Source organism: Hyperolius riggenbachi, chromosome 3 (genome assembly GCF_040937935.1).
Source record: "Hyperolius riggenbachi isolate aHypRig1 chromosome 3, aHypRig1.pri, whole genome shotgun sequence".
In the NCBI taxonomy this organism is placed as follows: Eukaryota; Metazoa; Chordata; class Amphibia; order Anura; family Hyperoliidae; genus Hyperolius; species Hyperolius riggenbachi.
In genome coordinates this window covers 505,496,502-505,516,164 of record NC_090648.1, presented here as the reverse complement: position 1 = coordinate 505,516,164, position 19,663 = coordinate 505,496,502, and the positions used below count along the sequence as shown (strand labels likewise).

The 19,663-nt window shown below is 46.2% G+C and overlaps 1 long non-coding RNA gene across 1 annotated transcript in view; it reads left to right on the top strand.

Annotated features, from left to right (window-relative positions):
• The window catches only part of LOC137564460 (uncharacterized), a 69,942-nt gene that overhangs the window by 14,844 nt on the left and 35,435 nt on the right, over window positions 1-19,663 (top strand). The window contains exon 2 of the long non-coding RNA XR_011030603.1: window positions 12,469-12,641. This is a non-coding gene — a long non-coding RNA (uncharacterized lncRNA). The remainder of the gene's footprint in view (window positions 1-12,468; window positions 12,642-19,663) is intronic.

Sequence of the window (19,663 nt, the reverse complement as noted above, 5' to 3'; positions counted from 1 at the left end):
GCCCAATAGTGCAATATAGTTTTAACAGAGAAAGTCTAGATAGTGCAGAATTATACTCACAAAAAAGGGTCACCAGCAGGCAACCACTTGAAAGGCAGGTGGGGAGAATTGTTACCCGACCCCACTCGGGTATAAAAGTCCCTCTCTGTAGATAGGAAAAAAAGGGGCGTACCCCTCCACCAAGGGTGGATAAGTAATATGTATCAAACGCAGATAGAACAGAGGCACCAAAAAAAAAAAAAGAGTAAAAACACTATTACTTAAAAAAACAGTAAAAAGAGGGAAGGTAAGGTGGACTTGCCTCCCTCTAGCAGTGGACAACAAGACTCTGAGGTAGAGTAGAATGCATTTATTAAACAGTGTAACTCCTAAAGATGCATACTCTTTTTGGCGCCTCTGTTCTATCTGCGTTTGATACATGTGCTAGTGTTTACTTAGCAGTATTACAAATCTATTTTCACTTCAGATTCCCTTTAGAGTGGACCCGACATTCCTCTGCACTAAAAAAAGATATGCAACAGCAAACATTTACATTTGTTAATGCAGATTTCAGGATTTGTATCAGCTGTGTGTCCACTTCCTGCTTTCAAGGAAGTAGACCTTAACCATGTGATTAGTTAGATAAGGGGGAATTACAGGCTAAAAAAAAAACCACCAGAGGCTGAATCCGTTTTCCTTCTGTCCTGTGAAAAGTTCAGGTAAAAAACCCCACACCCCAAACTCGATTTCCCACTGCATCCAGCTATTACAATACAAGGTTGTTTGGCTAAGATCCCAATAATGGTCTTGAAATAGACAGTGACAGGAGGAGCATAGAATGGTGGGTATGCTGGATTACATGGCTAAATCCAGACACTGACCTTGGAATATTTGCGGCTATAAGTTATCCCAGAGCTTTGATAGAGTTAGAGACACTGAAGCGAAAAAAAATATATGATATAATTGGTTGTTTACTATGAATAATTACTAGAAGATTAGCAGCAAAGAAAATATTCTCATAATTTTTCAGGTATACAGTGTGTTTTCTAACATTGCATCATTCTATAATACGTGCAGATTACACAACACTCAGCATTCAAAATGATTCTTTCAGAGCAGTCTGAACTAATGACCTCTCCTCTGGCTGTGAACAATTTTCTTTTTCTCTAACACTTGAGATAATAAAAGTCAGCCCTCTCCACCACTTTGAAAGTGGTAGAGCTCAATCGCTTTTTTGCATAGAGATTAACAACTGGAGTTTCTTAACTCTTCCTGTACTGGAAACAATTAGACTGATGTATCTGATCTTTATGATTTGTATGTGTAGTACAGCTAAGACAAAACATTATCTAATTTTTTCTCACTTCAGTGTCTCTTTAAGTCACAAGGCAGAAAATGTACGTACAGTGGTGTACCTAGGGCATTTGGCACCCAGTGCTGGGTATTAAAAGACACCCCCCCCCCCTAAAAAAAAAAGGGGCGTGACCACAACCTGCAGCGTGCTTTGTGGCAAAAATTGGCGTGGTCATGACCGGATGAGGGCGGAGCTAACTGTAATTTAAAGTATTAGCTAGTATAGTTGCCCCAGTATAGCTAGAAGTTTCCCCCAGAATAGATGTCCCTGGAGGGGGGGGGGGGGGAAGCAGCGCTAGAAGGAGGGGCAGCGGTGGGGAGGGGGGAAATTTCCCCCTCCCTCACCTGGGACCCCTCCTTCTGCCTCTCTCCCCCTCCATTCAGCGGTGGCAAGTGCGGGCTCGGCAACGGGGAGACATGCGCAGAATTACTCACCACTTCCACGTTCCAAGCGCTGGCAGCGTCCTGTCGTCACAGATCTCCGCCTTCAATGAAGGCCCCACCTAGCGCTGCTTCCCCCTCCTGCTCTGTGCTGTGGGAGGTCGTGGCGACACCCCCCTGGGTGTCTGTCACCTGGTGCGCCCCGCTGCGCACTACAGTAGGAACGCCACTGCGTATGTAGTATCTTCTGGTGTCAAAGTGACCCACCATAGGAATACACACTGCACTCATTAACATGGCAGCTTGTGTCCCAGTAGTGCAACTGCCTTCTTATAATAGGAGGCAGCCAGGCTCCATCCGGGGAACTGTTAGGGAGGGGTGATGTATTGATAGGGGAGGGAAGTTGCAGTCTCACTAGGTGCCCCCTTCTCCCTGCCCCCCCCCCCCCCCCCAGAGTAAACAGTGCAAGACTATGATCAACTCCCCTCCCTTCCTGCTCCCAAGCACCGATCACTTGCTGCTGGTCTCCTCTGTCTGCCTAGCCGCTTATACACTACTTCCTGCCAATCAGGAAGTAGATAGCAGCTGTAAGTGAGCAACTGGTTTCCCCATGTTGCTGCAATATTGCTAAGGAATGTTATGGTCAGCGCCCTTTAGTAGTAGGGTGCTCCAGTCTGTTAGCCCCTTATGCTCAGGCTGTAATACCACTTGAGCAGAGAATGGATTTTTGTCAACTCGTCATAAAAATGACAGTGAAGTTGGCTTTTATTTTATAAATAGGAGCTGCTCACACTTGTCAGCCTGCAACAGATCTCCATTGGATCTGCTGCAGGAGGCAGGACACTGTTCTGTGCAGTATGCGGCAGTGGCGTAGCTAAGGAGCTGTAGGCCCCGATGCAAATTTTACAATGGGGCCCCCCAAGCACCTTATACATAACAATTGATACGACACACCAAAACCTGCCAATGGCAACTACAGTGTCAGAGGTGCAAGAAGGGGATGGGGACGAGTTTGTTAATGATTACCACTATTCAAAGTATCTATAGAAGTGATTATTATGAGCACAGGACCAATAGAGAGGTAATACTGTAGTTGAGGGAGGGCCCTTCGGGGCCCCTTTGGCCCAAGGGCCCCGATGCGGTCGCAACCTCTGCAACCCCTATTGCTACGCCCCTGGTATGCGGTAATCCTGGGCAGGCAGGGAATGCATTCCCCATATAGCCCATTGGGGTAATGCATTTATCCCAGCCAATCCTGTACCCAGGGAATAAGCATGGGAATCTCCATTGGGATGCTAGGGACCAATGGGAATCCTCAACAGGGAGAACTCTCATTGGTTCATAGTGGACTGTTGCTAGGGAGAATTGGCCTAATGCTGCCTATAGAGCGCTCCATGCTTCCTCCGGCCTCCGTGTGAAGTACAGAGGGACTGAGCAGCAGGACAGGAGCAGTGATCGCTTTGAATGGGCAGATGGTGCTGGAATGCATCCCCTTGGCGGACATGCCTACCGAAACTATTTAGCATCTGCTAAAGTGGGAACTGACTCAGGACTGGAAATATACAGATGTGTGAACCAAGCTTATCAGTTTTCCTCAAATGTACAGATTTGTGTGAACGCAACGTAGAAACATACAAGACTTATGCCAAATGTCATAAACTGACTGGACACCTTTCTATGTGAGCCAGGCCTAAAGGTGGCCATACACTGTACAATGTTTTGGATCTCTTTCAATTCAAGAACTGCAATCAGTTTTTCTGAGTGGTCAGATGTACCACACCTGTGTAGTCCCAAATTATGAAAATATTCCCGATTGATCCCTTTTATCAATTGAAAAGTTTGGTACAACTGATCAAAGTTATTGATTTGGTGTAAAATTGGATCTTGGAATTGTATGGTCTGTGGCCACCTTAAAGTGAACCCGAGGTGAAAATAAACTGATGAGAAACAATTGTATTTATCCTCCTACGCATAAAAAGGACTTGTAACATCCCAGGATTTTATTTTAGATTCAAACATTTAGAAAGTAGATTGAAGGTTTTGTTATCTCTGCTCAGTTGCAGTCTATTATGTGTCCCTAAATGAAAATACATGAACTATTGATCTTTTCTCTCCTCTGCTCTCTGAAATACATAGAAAAATGTATTTTGCCAGGAAAACTTTTTTGGCTGTAACTTGCTCAGTGAAGTTTACTATATTCCTGAGTGGCTGGATAGTATAATGGTTAAGGGCTCTGCCTCTGACATGGGAGACCAGGGTTTGAATCTTGGCTCTGCCTGTTCAGAAAGCCAGCACCTAATCAGTAGGAGACCTTGGGCAAGACTCCATAACGCTGCTACTGCCTATAGAGCACATCCTAGTGGCTGCAGCTCTGGCGCTTTGAGTCTGCCAGGAGAAAAGCGCGATATAAATGTTCTGTGTCTACCGACAAGACAGAAGCTGTCAAAAAAAAAAAAACGTTTCTCTCATGTCACCTCAGGTACACTTTAATAGTGCTTCTTAAATACAAATCAGATGCAAATCTATGCACTAAACCCTAATCTAGATAAATTGAATACAAACTGATACACATGGATGCAGCTAGCCATAAGTAGACTTACACATTTGTACAACAGGAGATATTGGCAGTGCTTCCAAATAGGCTGCACCAAGTTGATCACCTGCATAGATGTGCAGAGCACAAACATGGGCAGCTTACACAACTTGCATTCAATATAGATGCAGCTAATTTTGTGGAAATATATGAAGTTCGAAAATGGACTAATCATGGGTGTAGCATGATCATGGGTGTGGCAGGGCATGATCAGGGGCGTGGCTTAAGTGTCCCCCTTTCTCATCTCAATAAGTTGGGATATATGCTAAATGCTCTGCCAGTGTAAATGGATGGGAGATTCCACTGGAGCAATTGAGGAAAATCCCAAGACATGCATAATTTTGGGAGCATTTCTAATGAATTGTATAGGAGCAGGAAAAATCTCCCAAAAATCGCATGCAACACTATTACAAATTGCTAGCAATTGCTCTTTTTAGTGTGTTCCAGGTCTCAAACTCTCAGAACTGCTTGCTGAGCACACAGGTCAACTGTCTGTGACTAGAGTCCATTATAGCAGTTACAGGGCTGGTGCACCCCAGAGCAGTTCTGGAGCGTTTTTTAAACCGCTTGCAGGGGGAAAACCGCTTGGCTAATGAAAGTGAATGGGATAGTGCACTCCAGAGCAGCTTTTTTTTTTTTTTTTTCCACAAATGCAAACTCGGGGGCTGCAGCATTTTAGATTTCTGAGGAGTTTCTGCCTCACTGTTAAAGTATAGGAAAGTGGAAAACTGCTCTGAAAACCACTAGATCGGAGCGGTTTGCCAGGCATTTTGTTATAGTAGCGGTTCAGTAACAATATTTGTAAACTGCTACACAAAAAACGCTAGGCATGTTTAGAAAACTCTGTCTAGAATTGCTCTGAAAACATCTAGCGTTTTGCAGATCTGCTAGAGATTTTTGGTGTGCACTGGGCCTCACTCATCTGGGGCTTCTACCAGCCCCCTGCAGCCATCCCATGCCCTTGCAGATCCTCCTGTCCCCTGCCGCCAGCTAGTTTCATTTCACTGACAGGCCTGGCCATGCATGGTCTTCACATGCCCATCCTCCCATGTCCTGCACAGGACACTGCTGCATACAGTAACATGAAGGAGACACATGGCCAGGCCTGCATAGTTACAGTAAGCCTGTCACAGGAGGGCTGCAGGGGGATGGTAGAAGCCCCAGGTGAATGCACTGATTTTATTGCAGGCTTAAGTGTCCCTTTAATAAAACACTTCCCTAAATTCACATAATTACTGTAGGTAGCAAATAAACATAACAGGTTTGAATTTATACAAGTTTGATGTTAATCTCATGCACTGCAATAAGCATTAAATACCACATGAGGTAAAAAGCCTTGTGAAAAGTTAAACTTTTACCACATGTGTGAAAATATTACTGAATGCTCAAAACATTTTTTTTTTGATTGCATGAGTAATTCACCAAACACAACAGTTTTACCAAACAGGTCTTCACAAATGGAAGCCATTTATTGTGCCTGGTCTATGCAGCTTACCTGCTCAAGAAGAGTCCTGGGTAGACTGAGGAGGAGACTAGCTCACCACAGCCCTCCCCAATCTATTTATCTCTGTCTGACCAATTAGTGACCAGCTGATCCCTGCCTCAGATGACCAATCAAAGTATGGCCAATAAGATGAAAATGATACCAGGTTTATGCATATTTATGCAAATATGTTATGCAAATACAGGCAACTTAAAAACTGACACCCGCAATGGGCTCTATTCTCAGAGAGGCTAAATTACCGCGAAATATTACCGCAATTTCCGCCAGCGGTAAACTCCGCATTTTTTCCGCATTCACTAAAATTTTCCGCATGTTTTGCGGTAAAAAAGATGCGGAAACAGCCATTAAACGTGCGGTAAACATGTGGTAAAAAGGTCGCATGAAAAAGTGTTATAAATGTCAGGGCCCGTTTCCACTCTCGCGGAAACGGCCGCGAATCCGCAGAGTTTCCCCGCAGGCAAATCGCGCGGGGAAACTCTGCCATAGGGGACAACGGCGCCGCCGGCCGAATCGCTTGCAGTAGCGATTCGGCCGGAAACCCCCACAGAATTCGCGGCGGAGGCTGCGATTCCCATAGCCGTGCATGGCACGGCTGATGGGAATCGCCTGCGATCCCGCCCACCCGCTCAGTGCCGGCGTGCGTCTACGAGACGCACGCCGCACTAGTGGAAACGAGCCCTCAAAGTCCAGCAAGCACAGCCCTTAAGCCTCCAGACTTTATTAAAATCAATGGGATGCGGAATATTACCTACTACTGGTAGGTGATAAAAATATGGCGTATAACGTCGAAATGAGGCGATTGAAATGTTTTGCAAATTAATTTTTGTGTGCGGAAAATACCAACTTTTGCGGAAATTTTTCCACGTGAATCCTGCACTTTTCCCGCACTTTTTCCGCATGCGGAAAAAACATGCGGAACATTTTGTGAATGTGAACTTGCCGATGTTTTGGTTGCAAACTTCCCGCATGTACTTAACCGCATGCGGGAAGTCATTGAGAATAGAGCCCAATGGGGGCTCTATTCACAACAAGGTACTTATCCGTTAGCCGGGCGCATCCGGCAGGTGGCGCTAATTACTATTCCCCCTCCAGGCCGACATGGATAGTAGGGAAAGATGTAACTCTGGTGGAGTTTTGTCGCCACCTAGAGGATGCGCCCGGCTAACGGATAAGTACCCACAACAATTTTCAGCATGCGGTAATCCAATTGCGGTAAATTCCTGAATGAAATAAGACCATCTCGACATTCAGGCCTCATTTGTGCAGACAGTTGAAAACTCTCACAACTGCTTGCTGCTGCCTGGTAAGGCCTTGTTCACACTTGAGCGGGAATCGCGCGTTTCCAGCTCACCGTAAACCGCTAGCGTTTTTTGGAAAAACCCCGCTAGCCATTTAATCCTATGGCAGTGTTCTAACTTCCACGATCGTGGCATTTTGAGGTTAGCTTTAACCACAAACGCGTTACACGCAGCATTTTGCCGGCGATTCTTGAGCGATTGCCATTATCATGTATAGAACCGCTAACCGCGATCTCTCCCAAAAAGCTACAGTGTCGCGGTGGGCGACACAGGACAGGTAATGTGCCCCACCGTGTGTGCATTTATACATTACCTGTCCTGTGTCGCCCACCGTGCGGTGCCAATCCGTCTTCCGCATATCCCGCTCCTCCATTAGCGGCATGCCAGTGTATAGCACATGGTGGCGCATGTGACGTCATACACACGCCACGTGCTATATGCAGGTGGCATGTATACTGCTAATGGAGGAGCGGGATATTCGGAAGACGGATTGGCAACGTGCGGTGGGCGACACAGGACAGGTAATGTATAAATGTGCACATAAGGGGCACATTTATACACTGGGGGCAGCATCAAGGATTTTTTTGCGTTTGACGCTCGCAAAATTATCGCCCGCCGTTACTGACGCGTGACAGAGGAGAGGGGAACAGAGGAGGAAATATCCAGGAAGCTAGAGATGGCCCGAACCTCCGATTTTAGGTTCGGGAACTTCCGCAAAAGGTTCGGTTCGCGCGAACTTTCGCGAACCGCAATAGACTTCAATGGGGATGCGAACTTTGAAAACTGGAAACATTTATGCTGGCCACAAAAGTGATGGAAAAGATGTTTCAAGGGGTCTAACACCTGGAGGGGGGCATAGCAGAGTGGGATACATGCCAAAAGTCCCGGGGAAAAATCTGGATGTGACGCAAAGCAGCGTTTTAAGGGCAGATATCACATTGAATGCTAAACTGCAGGCCTAACGTGCTTTCAAACATCTTGCATGTGTATACATCAATCAGGGAGTGTAATTAGAGTTCTGCTTCACACTGACACACCACACCGCAAACAGCTGTTTGTGTAGTGACGGCCGTGCTGCACTGGTGCGCACCATGGCGATAGCGGTTTTCAAGCTCATATGGTCGCCGGGCTGTGGTAGCTCAATGATAGAACAACAGTGACTGTCCAGCTGATCAAATTTGGTCTGTCCACAATGAAGCAACGACCTTATTATCTTCTTGTATGTAGGTAGGCATAGGTAGGTGCCCCAGTATAGGTAGGTAGGCATAGGTAGGTGTCCCAGTATAGGTAGATAGCCATAGGTAGGTGCCCCAGTAGTTAGCTAGGCATAGGTAGGAGTCCCAGTATAGGTAGGTAGGCATAGGTAGGTGTCCCAGTATAGGTAGATAGGCATAGGTAGGTGCCCCAGTATAGGTAGATAGGCATAGGTAGGTGCCCCAGTAGTTAACTAGGCATAGGTAGGAGTCCCAGTATAGGTAGGTGGGCATAGGTGGGTGTCCCAGTATGGGTAGATAGGCATAGGTGGGTGCCCAAGTAGTTAGCTAGGCATAGGTAAGAGTCCCAGTATAGGTAGGTAGGCATAGGTAGGTGCCCCAGTAGTTAGCTAGGCATAGGTAGGAGTCCCAGTATAGGTAGGTAGGCATAGGTAGGTGCCCTAGTATAGGTAGGTATAGGTAGGTGTCCCAGTATAGGTAGGTAGGCATAGGTAGGTGCCCTAGTATAGGTAGGTAGGCATAGGTAGGTGTCCCCGTATAGGCAAGTAGGTGCCCCAGTAGTTAGGTAGGCATAGGCAGGCTCAGACTGACCCACCAAACTGCCGATGATTCCATCGGTGGGCCCCTCCTCCTGGGGGCCCCAGAGCGGGAACAGCACAGGAAGGGGGATAATTGGGCACACAGAGCGGCGGGGAGGGGGTGAAGCTTCCCCCCCCCTCACCTAGGGGCCCCCCTTCCGCACTCCCCCTCCCTCCAAAATTGCAGCCAGTGGCAGCGAGCGAGGAATAGCTTTACCGGCATGATGACATCAGAGGAGATCCATCGCTCTGCGTGCCGCTGGCTGGTCTCCGTCTCCTGCAATGCACTGACCAATCACGCTCTTGCAGTACTTCCTGTGAGAGCGTGATTGGTCAATGCATTGCAGGAGACGGAGACCAGCCAGCGGCACGCAGAGCGATGGATCTCCTCTGATGTCATCATGCCGGTAAGCTATTCTCCGCTCGCTGCCACTGGCTGCAATTTTGGAGGGAGGGGGAGTGCGGAAGGGGGAGCGCGGAAGGGGGGGACCCTAGGTGAGGGAGGGGGGGAAGCTTCCCCCCCTCCCCGCCGCTCTGTGTGTGCCCACTGCCCCCCCTACCAAGCTGGGGGGGGGGGAACTTAGACCTACCTAACTGAGGACACCTGTCACCTGCCTACCTAAACTGGGGGGGCTCCAGGTGAGGGAGGGGGGTCTCCAGGTGAGGGAGGGGGGAGGCTTCCCCCCCTCCCCGCTGCTCTGTGCCCACTGCACCCCCTTCCAGCATGGGGGCCCCCACTAACTGGGGACCTGCCTTTGTGGGGATATCTGCCGCCAATCTAATTGTATTTTGTGGGGATATCTGCTGCCAAACTGATTGTATTTTGTGGGGATATCTGCCGCCAATCTAATTGCATTTTGTGGGGATATCTGCCACCAATCTAATTGCATTTTGTGGGTATATCTGCCACCAATCTGATTGTATTTTGTCCGGAAATCTGCCGCCAATCTGATTGTATTTTGTTGGGAAATCTGCCGCCAATTTGACTGCATTTTGTTGGGATATCTGCCGCCAATCTTTTTGCACTTTGTGGGGATATCTGCTGCCAATTTGATTGCATTTTGTGGGGATATCTGCCACCAATCTATTTGCATTTTCTTCTGCAAAAGTTCGCCTTCGCTGGCGAACGCGAACCACCGAAAGTTCACCTGGAACGGTTTGCAGGCGAACCGTTCGGGCCATCTCTACAGGAAGCCTGCGCATGTGCAGAGAGGACCTGCAGGCTTCCTTTTCTGGGGGTCACAAAGTCGCTGGCTCGCTGCTGTAATGTATTTTGAAACTGAAGAATCGGGAGGCAGAGAGGCTAGAAACCGGGCAGGGTGAGTGTGTGGGCATAACTAATTATACATGGGGATGCTTAACCTCCTTGCCGGTTATCCCGAGCTCAGCTCGGGGTAACCTGCGCAGGAGGATATCTCAGGCCCCGCTGGGCCGATTTGCATAATTTTTTTTTTGTTACAAGCAGCTAGCACTTTGCTAGCTGCTTGTAACTTTCGATCGCCGCCGCTCGCCGCCGATCCGCCGCAATCCGCCGCGCCGAGTCGCTCCCCCCCGCCCCAGAGCCCTGCGCTGCCTGGCCAATCAGTGCCAGGCAGCGTTTAGGGGCGGATCGGGATTCCCTATGACGTCCCGACGTCCATGACGTCGGTGACGTCATCCCGCCCCGTCGCCATGGCGACCGGGGAAGCCCTGCAGGAAATCCCGTTCTCAACGGGATTCCCTGCATACTCTGATCGCCGAAGGCGATCGGAGTGGGTGGGGGGATGCCGCCGCTTAGCGGCTATCATGTAGCGAGCCCTTGGCTCGCTACATGATTTAAAAAAAAAAAAAATTAAAAAAATGTGCGGCGCTGCCTCCTTGCCGGATTTTTTAGACCGGCAAGGAGGTTAAAGGAGAACTGTAGTGAGAGGTATATGGAGGCTGCCATATTTATTTCCTTTTAAGCAATACCAGTTGCCTGGCTATTCAGCTAATCCTCTGCCTCTAATACTTTCAGCCATAGGCCCTGAACAAGCATGCAGCAGATCAGGTGTTTCTGACAAATTTAGACAGATATGACAAGATTAGCTGCATGCTTGTTTCTGGTGTGATTCAGACACTTCTTTAGGCAAATAGACCATCAGGGCTGCCAGGCAACTGGTATTGCTTAAAAGGAAATAAATACGGCAGCCTCCATATCCCTCTTACTACAGTTCTCCTTTAAAGAGACACTGAAGCAAAAAAAAAAAAAAAAAAATTATATATATATATATATATATATATATATATATATATATATATATATATATATATATATATATATATATATATATATATATATATAGGATATAATAAATTAGTTGTGTAGTATGGATAATTAGTAGAACATTAGTAGCAAAGAAAATATTCTCATCTTTTTATTTTCAGTCCTATAGTGATTTTTATAACCTTGCATCATTCTCTAATATTTGCAATTTACACACTACTCAGCATTCTAAATGATTTTACAGAGCAACCCACTGAACTATTGACCTGTCCTCTGGAGAGAAAAAGAAGATACAGTGACTGACAGTTGAGATAACAAGCTTCAGAAGACAGAGCTCTCTGCAACTTTGAAAGTCCTGGAGCTCAATGGCTCTTTTGCATAGATAACAACCGGAGTTTCTTAACGCTTCCTGTACTGGAAACAATATTACACTCATGTCTCTGCTCTTAATGTTTTATTTCTTAGCTGTACTACACATACAAATCATTATATCATATAGTTTTTTCCGCTTCAGTGTTTCTTTAAATGCATACCCAGGGCTAGTGCTCAGGGTCCATTTAAACACAAGAGATAAATAAATACAAATAAAGTAAATACAGCAGACAAAGTCGTGTATTGCCAGGCTATTTCACTAATATTAAAATTTGAAAGTTTGGATGTTTGTTACTCGATCACGCAACAATGGCTGAACGGATTTGAATGAAATTTGGCACACACATAGCACATTACCTGGAATAAAGTATAGGATACTTTTTATTCCCATAACCAAAAAGTGGGCAGAGACAAATACAAATTTCACTGAGAAAATGTAAACTGCAGCCATTCTTACACTGTTAATGGCAGGGTTCTCAAACTTTGTACAGCTGGTCACTGGGTGACTGGGATTAATATTCAGAAAAGTGGGTGGAGTCTAAGAAAAGCCAATCAAAATTCACCTATTGATTTTCAAGGGAAATATTTAATTGCTGCCATTCTTGCACTGTTAATGGCACAAGTCTAAAACTTGGTACAGTTGGTCATTGGGTGACTAGGGGTTCAAATTCAGAAGAGGGGGTGGAGCCACAAACAGCCAATCAGATTTGTTTCATTTCAATGCACATATTTGATGCCAAAGACCGCAAAGCTCACAAACTTGGTTATTGAGTAATTGTGTGTTAGGGTTAGAAAAAGTGGGCGCAGCCAACACCAGCCAAATACATAGCCGGGCAACGCCGGGCGATCAGCTAGTACGCTATAAAGGTTAATGCTGTTATTGCATGTACAGAGATAATGTATTTTGCCTCTACTCCTATAATTGGTTTGTTTTTTTTCTCCTCTGCACAGATATGGCTTCCAGTCACGTCTGTGGAATGCTGCTGCAGCTGCAAGGCGAGAGATCACTGGTCTGCCTGCTGGAGGAAATGTAACTGCAAGCAAATGTCATGATAACAACAGGCCATCATTCAGAAAAGTCACAGCAATGACAAGTAAAGGAGCTGCTAATAACTGCCTATCAGGTGCTTCGCTTTGTGTAACCTCTTCTGTTGTACTGTAGAAAATGGCTATTCTGTAGCTGTACGCGGGAATGTGTAGAGTTCACTCACAAGGCTCCAGGACTTCTCCAGAGCAGCCCCTACTCTATGGAATTCCCTCCCTCCACCCATCAGACTCGCCCCTACCTTCAACTCATTCTAGCAGGCCTTAAAGCAGTATAAAACATAACATAATATTCAATAAAAACATGTTTTCCTACTTTTTATATGCCATACGGTTATCATATTTGCTTTTGTGCATAAGTATTATTATTCATTTAGAAATAACAAGTTCCCAAAGTACAGTTCTTTTGCTCTGAGAGCTGCCTTTGCATTTTATTCATAACTGGTTTTTCATCTTGTAATGTAAGCAGAAATACTTTCTAAGGGTCTGACTGTGTTCAGGAGAGTCTGCAGTGTCAGAGAAGTAGTTACTTAATTGTATCAAGTGAGGAATGTAAACACAAGATAACATTATCTGCAGTTCAGATGAGTCCAACTTTCTCTGCAGAGAACTTGCAAGTGTTTGACTAATTGAATGCTGTTCTAGTAAAAAAAAATGGTGGTTGTATACAGTATAATATGCTGTAAATAATCTTTTAGAGCAAAGAAGAAATGCTGGCATTCATTCCGCTTTAAAGAGGAACTCCAGTGAAAATAATGTTGTAAAAAAAAGTGCTTAATGTTTACCGTAATTATGTATAAATGATTTAGTCAGTGTTTGCCCATTGTAAAATCTTTCCCCTCCCTGATTTACATTCTGACATTTATCACATGGTGACATTTTAACTGCTGGCAGGTGATGTCACTGGAAGTAGCTGTTGCTTGCTTTTTTGGCAGTTGGAAACAGCTGTAAGCAGCTGTTGTTTCCCACAATGCAACAAGGCTCCCACAGTGTGATGTCAGAACTATGGTCTTGACCTCACACTGTGGGAGGGGTTTCACCACAATATCAGCCATACAGCGCCCCCTGATGATCTGTTTGTGAAAAGGAAAAGATGTTTTATGGGAAAGGGGATCAGCTACTGATTGGGATGAAGTTCAATTCTTGGTTACAGTTTCTCTTTATTGTGTACCCGAGGCGACATATGACATGAGATAAACATGTGTATGTACAGTGCAAAACATATTTGTAGCCAGGCTGTTTCCTGTAGCGTGGATCGGGGGGTTGGCCCTAGAGCTGCGCAGCCGCACTCGCGGCCATCTTACTGCAGGCAGGAGAGCCCGACCCAGGCCGTGAGATTGTGAGCCGGCCCGGGGGGCTATTGAGAGGCGGGGACCCGGTGGAACGGCACGGAGGGCGCCGACGGCCTTCTCTGTGCCTTAAAATAGGATGCAGGTATTTAACTTTTTTTAGCATTTGGCCTCGTAAGTCCTTTAAAGAGACTCTGTAACAACAAAAACCTCCCCTGGGGGGTACTCACCTCGGGTGGGGGAAGCCTCCGGATCCTAATGAGGCTTCCCACGCCGTCCTCTGTCCCACGGGGGTCTCGCCGCAGCCCTCCGAACAGCCGGCGACTGTGCCGACTGTCAGTGCAATATTTACCTTTGCTGGCTCCAGTGGGGGGCGCTGTGGCTGCTTTCGGCACGGAAATAGACGGAAATACCCGATCTCCGTCGGGTCCGCTCTACTGCGCAGGCGCCGGAAAGTTGCGCCTGCGCAGTAGAGCAGACCCGACGGCGATCGGGTATTTCCGCCTACTTCGGAGCCGCCAGCCGCCAGAGCGCCTGCGCAGGAGCCAGGAAGGTAAATATTGCGTCACGGCTGTACGGAGGGCTACAGCGAGACCCCCGAGGGACGCAGGACGGCGTGGGAAGCCTCATTAGGATCCTGAGGCTTCCCCCACCCGAGGTGAGTACCCCCCAGGGGCCGTTTTCTCGTTACAGTTCCTCTTTAAAGAAGAACTGTAGTGAAAATAACATTATGAATAATTGAGTACAATATTCATTTATAGATTTAATCAGTGTTTGTCCATTGTAAAAATATTTCCTCTCCATGATTTATATTCTGAAGTTTATCACTGGTGGTGACATCTTTAGTCCTCCCAGGTGATTTGTACTGAATGTTCATTACTAGAGTTCAATGCACAGAGAAAGATGCTGCCTGCTTGGCAGTTGGAAACAGCCGTTATTTCCCACAATGCAACGGGGTTCACAGACAGCAAACTGTCAGGACCATGGTCATGACATCACACTGTAGGAGGGGTTTCACCACAATATCAGACATACAGACCCCCCTGATGAGATATTTGAAAAAGTTAGGCCCCATTCACATTTGAGCGTTTTGCGATTTCGGCAAAACGCTCAAACAAACACTAGCACTTTTGAAAGCGCTAGTGTAATAAAACACTATGGGCCAGTTCTTACTTGGGCGATTTGCGCAGGGCAGGACTACCAGTAGTCCTTACCGGAATACTGGTAGTCCTGCCCTGTCGACTCTGGAAGGGCGTACTTCTAGACCATCAGGAATGTTTTATTAGGGGAGGGGGGGCACCACTAGACCACCAGGCATGTTATATGGGGATGGAGGTGGCATTAGACCAACAGGAAAGCTGTTGAGGGGGGAGGAGGGTACCATTAGACCACCAGGGATGTTATATGGGGATTGGGGTACCACCAGACCACCAGGGAAGCTATTGGGGGGGCACCACTAGTCAATTATGAATGAAGCACATCTTCTTATGTAGTCAATAAACATGGCTGCCATTTGTGCCAAATTGATACACACAATGGTTACTTTAAAGGGAACCAGAGAGGAAGCACCCTTGTGTATTTTACCATGTATATCAGTAAGAACATTAGAGAAAACTCTTACCATGCTCTCTGTTTCCTCCTCACTGCTAAAAGTGTCTGTTAACAGCAGTCACAAGAATCCCAGACTGAGCAATTAAATCTGGCTTTGCTGGGAATGATAATGGCTGAGTCATTATAGCAGAGCCACAAGGGGGCAGGCTTGGGCTTGAAATAACACCACAGAAGACAGACTTAGCTATAATCTTTCTGTAGCAAAGCTAGACGGAGCAGCCTGACTTCTCAGTCGGGGATTCTTATCAGAGGTGATAACAGTCAGATTACACAGAGAACAATGAAACAAAGGGCAGATTAGGTGTTTACTGTCATGCTCCCACTGATTTATAAGGTAAAATACAAGAGGGTGCTTCATCTCTGGTTCTCTTTAAGCGATCGTTCCACTTTAACCAACGCACAGACAATACTTTGTAGCTGAGCTCTTCATCAATACCGTAACCCCATAAAGTCTGAAAAAAAACCCATAACATATACAAGGAAACGCGATCTCCAGATGCCGCAGTGAGCGGTGGGGCCGCAGAGATGAGCGGCCGCGGAATATAAATGAAAACGGATTTTATCTTTACTGGAAAAAAAGGCCGCGGCGTCCTCTGGCAGGCGGTAAAAATGATATAGGAAAGCAATCCGGCGGCCCCAGACAGATTTAATAAAGCATTCAAGTAAAGAAAACACTTCTATCTCTTCTCGCGATCTGCGTTATGCGCTGTGAATCAACCGCAACCGGCTGTCGGGGTCAAACAGGAACAGTTGTGACTGACAGACAGAATTGATGCTAAAACCCCACCTACTTAGGAAGTCAGTCGCTTAAAGGACTCTGGCAGTAAGTCTTCTGGCCGATAAACCTCCGGCGATTTTATTGTCTTTTCATCTTTTGCTGAGATTGTTGCATCTTTTCAGAACTAGAGCTCACCGACATTCATGAACCAGCAAGCATACCTACCGAGTTTTTGAAATAAGAAAGAGAGAATGCTTTAAGACACGCCCCTGCCACACCTGTACTCATGCCCCGCCACATCCCTAGTCACGCCCCTGCCACACTTCTAATCAGACCACCGCTACAACCCTAGTCACGCCCCTGCCACACAGGGGTCCTTGGCAGGCAGCGTATAACCAGAGATCCGTACGGCTGCATCCTGCACAGTACGGCGGCTGCTCCCTGCACTTTACGGCACTGAAGTGAGCTTAGTAACTGCACAATAGTGCAGTTAGAAGATGGAACAATCTAGCTGAGCTGACCAGAGGGGTGGACAATAATGGCAGCTCAAGCTGCAGAAACGAATGCCTCCTACTGCTAAATGGATTGTTCTGAGTCGCGTCCGAAAGGTAAATCTTCCGACGTGACTCTAAAGCTATAGATGGATAATGGCAGTGTAAAAAATCCTTTTGATCGGCCACAATACATGTTATTAACATTGCTCCACACACAAATAATTATATGAAAGTGACAAAAAAATTAGATATTAGCCATAGTGCCACTTTAAAGAGGTAAAAAGGTAGAGGCACAAAACAGAGAGCCTGGTGGGAGAGGAGAAATGGCAGGAAGACCTCTCACTGGGACTGCAGACATCACCAGTGCTATTTGGCAGGGACATGCTGTTAAAAGAAGCCACTAAAATCTGAAAAGAGGAAAGGGTCATGGGGGAAGACAACAGGGTGGGAGGGGTAGCTTGGAAAAGAGATAAGATTACCTGTAATCAAGCTATTGTAAATTGCCTGGAGCTTGCTTCTATACTCACTACAGAAGTCAGCTGTCAGCACCTGTATCACTGGCTTCTGCAACAGCAGACTGCTCTGCGTTACTGATTTATTACTTTGATCAGAATAATCAATAGTCCAGGGCACTCTGGTATTACAGCGCCAGTGCACTTGGCTACTAATGACAGGCAACTTCTGAAGCACTAAACACATCCTGCCACCTCTCATTGCTAATGTCCCAGCTGCAGCACAGCAATCATTCTCTCTACTCACCCTGCTGCTCTGCACATTCACTCATAGCAGGCGTTGTGTAGCGAGGAGGAGACACATTGCCCACGGGACAGGAAGGAGGAGGGGTGCTACATCTAGTGCAGGAAGTAGTACAGTCCCCTGCACTGCCTGCTTTTATTTTCCCGAATGTTGCCCAAACTATGAGAAAAGGTCCCAGGTGGATGAACACAGTGACTGAGCACCACAGCGGCACCCCTAGCCATGGCTACACCCGGTGCTGTGAGCACCTGCAGCCTTGTGGTAGGTACACCACTGGACCATTGGTATATGTGCTAGAATTTACCTTAAATTCACCATCAAATTGCAGGACATTTACAGCAGGACTTCCACTGTAACCCAACTGGACAGACCACGTTACCAAATGGAAAGCAACAGAGGTCCCAATTTATCCTTTTATTTCACTGTTGGGTATATATTGTTTTAATTGGTAATTATTTTTCAGTTTTTTTATAATATTTTAATGCACTATTTTTACTTCTTAAAGGGATAAGGCAGTTTTACTTACCTACTTAGCGGCCCACTGCAGTCGTCCTGTGCAAGCGCCTGCCCTCACGATCCTCTGGTCCCCCCGTCGCGGCTCAGTTTCGCTTTTGGTGACTGAGCTGTCACTGGGCCCTGTGCCTGGGTGGCCCTGGCTGCGCACGTCCTCTTTCATGCTCCATTTGCCGGGAGCATGCGGCGCAGGCGCAGTAGAGATTTTCTTGTACTGCGGAGCGCTGGCACTTACTGTAAACGTATTGTCTCTTTATTTAGCGTAAAATAGAATCAGTTGATCTCATAAAAATCACATATACAAATTCTCATATACAATATCAAGTTCTCCAACCATTCATACACCCAACCAATCTGAGAGCATGCTGATGAGCCCTATATAGGTGCACCTAAAAATAGCATATACTAAAAATTCAAAAATCTCTATAAACTCAAGGTAAAAAATCAAAAATATATATATATATCAAAAAAATATATAAAATAGTACCTATATCATAGACGGAAAAACTTCCCAAATATTGCCATGCAGCGGTCTTACTAAGTCCTTCCTACTGCACACATCCGATTATTATTTTCTTATTTTCAGGGTATACAATAACCATTCGCAATTGAATCTGTTAAATATCAGACAGCTAACTTGCTCTGTAAGAAGGCATGCAGCCTATATGCTTACGGGTAGGATGATATAGTCCTTAGTCCACATCCGTGTGTTATGGCGAATGACAAGTAAAGTCCAGGGTTCCCGCAGCCGTTGTCCAGGAGGAAGAGGGGAACTAAGGTTGGTATCCCCGTTCACACCCACCCGCCGTAAAATTGAAGCCAGGCGGGGATAGCGGGTCCCGCTCAGAATACCGCTCCTCACTCCTTGTACTCCGCAACAGCCTCCAATAGTACTTCCTGGATCCAAGTTCAGAACAGAGACGTCACTTCCGTGCGTCTCTCTGCTTCTTCCTGCGTTCCAACTCGCAGTGGTCTGGTTTTACTCAGAAACCTTCGGCAACTTCAAGAAGGGCTGTACAAATAGCAGCTTATTCCAATAGATCTCATGGGGCGCCCCAATTAGACCTCATTAACATGTTTCGACACTAAGACGTGTGTCTTCATCAGAATGATTTGGAATTGTCCTGAAACTTCGACACCGGCCATATATAGCTCTCAAACTCCTCCCCACTCTTTTCCTTAAAGACACAGTATTTTCCTTAGGACTTTTCCTGAACATTTCTTTTTCGTTTGTTTTTTTGTTGTTATTTGTTTTTGTTGATTTATTCCAGATGTCCTCATAGTGCAGTTGTATATAATATGTAATATTCCTCAGCTCCACCCCCGCTATATAACAAACAGGCTACTAATCTATACATGATTCATTGATCAAGATCATAAAATTATAAAACTATGAAACTATGTGTGTACTTATACACACACACCCTCATAGCACACATATTCTTCACTTCCTAGCAGCATCATCAGCATCTCCCGCTCATCAGCATACCCTCCAGTATCAATGCGTCATCATACATTCCAACCTCATTTAAAAAATCCAAAAAGCTCCATCTCTTCATTTAAGCCCCTGGGTGCCAGGGTGTCCAGGTTAAATATCCACCTACTCTCCACCATGGACATCCTGGCAATATAGTCCCCTCCCCTCGGGTCCCTTGGGACCAGTTCCACACCAAAAAAGACAATATCCTTTACCTGGCATTCATGCATCCTTTTAAAATGCT